Below are 2,410 nucleotides of genomic sequence, written 5' to 3' on the forward strand. Positions count from 1 at the left end.
TTTAAAATTATAGCTGATTAATTTTTTGATTGACTTGTTCAATATCTACAAATTTAAGTTTTAAAACTTCATGTTTACTAAAAGAAAATATAACCCAGACAGAAGAATATCTTTGGCTCCAGAAGGAAACTAAATACAACTGTTTAGTTACAGTGGGCCAAATATATTTTTCCCGCCTTTGTAAAACTCTGGGACATGCCAACTCTGGTTTATTAAACATTATTTGATCGCATAGGGGTCTACAATTTTGGGGGTTTCCGACCCACTCACAAGGTCCTAGAATCTTGCCAAGTTTCAATTAAAAAAATAACTCATTACTTCCTGGCGAGGGCGAATGATTTTTCAAGTTCACTTTATTCATATTATCGACCGTTACCCTTGACATTTATGACTCAATTCGATCTCTATCGTTACTCTAACCAAAATTATATCAAAATTAATTAAAGATTAAATTTAATTCAATGTTTACGATAAACACTTTTGTTAAAAGCATTCCACTGTAACTTACCTATGCGATAACCCGTTCGAAAAGAAAGAATAGAAGCCAACTAAGCTATCACTTTACCAATAGCCACTAGAGGCGCTCTTCGAATTATATTTTAAATTATTATAAAAATATTTAAATCTTTTAATCGTTTCGTTAACTACTAATAACAGAATTATGATATTTAAAAAAGTTTAATTCAATTGAATATTTTTCCTCTACACGTACAGCTATTGTGTTCTTAAGATATGAAAATATCAATTTTTTTTTATTGACTTAAGATATTCAAATTCTGTTTGGAGGCTATTGAGAATTTCGCAATTTCAAGTATGGAAGTAAATGTGGAAACTATTAGGAAACATAGTTTCCATATTTTAAACATCGATTTTTTTACACTTTTTATCCCATGGGCGCAAAAACCTTTTCCATGCCCATTATGGGTTCGGCTAGATCCACACTGATGATGGTCCATATGGTGAGAAGGGGACTTGAGGTATCATATAATATTTAGCAACTAAAAATACTGTCTGATAAAGTTGTTATTTATTATATGAAATGGCAATCTCTTAGGATTTAGAGATTATTGGATGTTTACTTTGTGTAAAATTTCTGAAGTGTTTCTTTTAAACATGATATAGATCAATTTGTTCACACGAAACATAATTGAAAATTATGATACTAGGCTATACCATCGTTTTGCATTACCCAACTGACTCCATTGAGTGTGAGGACCAGCTGCTACGATTTCAAGTCTGATTTGCGGTGGTATCAGAAAGTTATGTGGAATAAAGCCTGGTGAATACATACGGCTAAGTTAGTTACGAAACATTCCAATTTGTTTGCAAACCCAAACCTTAGAATGACACTCGAGCGTTTTTACTCCCTCGGCCACGATATGTAATACTTACAAGTTAGTTTAATTCTTATCCGTTTAAAATGCCTTATAGAAGCAACAACAACAACAACAACAAATTTCTTCAAGGAGACAATTTCTATCAGAAATCGAATCCGAATTCTTACAGTAAGAGCAGAGAACTTTCCAAGCTGTTACTCAGATAACTTTATATGAAAAGAAATGAATTTAAATTCTATCCATATTTCTTCTAATGAAAAATAGTTGCTTTATACATTTTCCCTCGGATTATTAGCTATAGATTCAATTATTTTCAAAATGATTAATACTTTTAAAAATATTTAATATAAAAATTTTAACTTATAATTACTTCAATTCTGTTATTCAAATTCGATTTTCAGTTCTTTCTGTCGACTTCTACCTAAGCTTTTTTTCCTAAGAAAGAAAAAAAGTAGGTTAAAAAAACTTAGTCAATAGTTTTTATATACAGTACTTACAAATCAAATTAGTGGTTAAGCAATATTTATTTTTATTATCTTTCTAGAATTCTCGGTCATCGATATTAGCTGTTGGTATCGTCGGTACCAGACAATGAAAAAATGAAAGGATAAAAATAAGATAAAGATTTAAAATAGCTTAATCAAAAAATTAAATTTAAATAACTTAGAAAAATTGCACTTGAAAAAATATAAAGTTCAAATGCAAGTTTTATGACTATTTCTTTGATTGTGCAATCAAATAATCTTATCAGTTTTCAGACGTTGTGTAATGTTACAGTTTCACTTGCGAACATTATCTATCTATCCGTTTAAACTTTGAATATTTAATTTTCTAGAAATTATTTTGTAATACTGTAAATTGTTTTGAAAAATTTCGTTTTCTATTATTGTAATATACTGTAAGTAAAACAATAGTTCGGTAAAAAATTATTTTTATCAATAAATTTAAATAAACTAAAGTAAATAAATATATCAGCAAAATTAAAATTTGCTGACCTAATAAATTTGTAAATCTGTTTATTGTTATTCTAAAATTTTACGCAGCTTTAGCAGAATGTATATCAGTTATGAGCA

At 28.7% G+C, this 2,410-nt stretch overlaps 1 long non-coding RNA gene across 1 annotated transcript; it reads right to left on the minus strand.

The window, feature by feature from the left end:
- Positions 1-952: 952 nt before the first annotated feature.
- Positions 953-2,055, minus strand: LOC111631362. Its single transcript, XR_002757691.1, has 3 exons — positions 1,835-2,055; positions 1,708-1,772; positions 953-1,632 (listed from the first exon to the last, which is right to left on the minus strand). It is a non-coding gene; the product is annotated as an uncharacterized LOC111631362 (long non-coding RNA).
- Positions 2,056-2,410: the final 355 nt, after the last annotated feature.

Source organism: Centruroides sculpturatus, unplaced genomic scaffold (assembly GCF_000671375.1).
Source record: "Centruroides sculpturatus isolate CEXI.00-Female unplaced genomic scaffold, Cexi_2.0 scaffold534, whole genome shotgun sequence".
Classification (NCBI taxonomy): Eukaryota; Metazoa; Arthropoda; class Arachnida; order Scorpiones; family Buthidae; genus Centruroides; species Centruroides sculpturatus.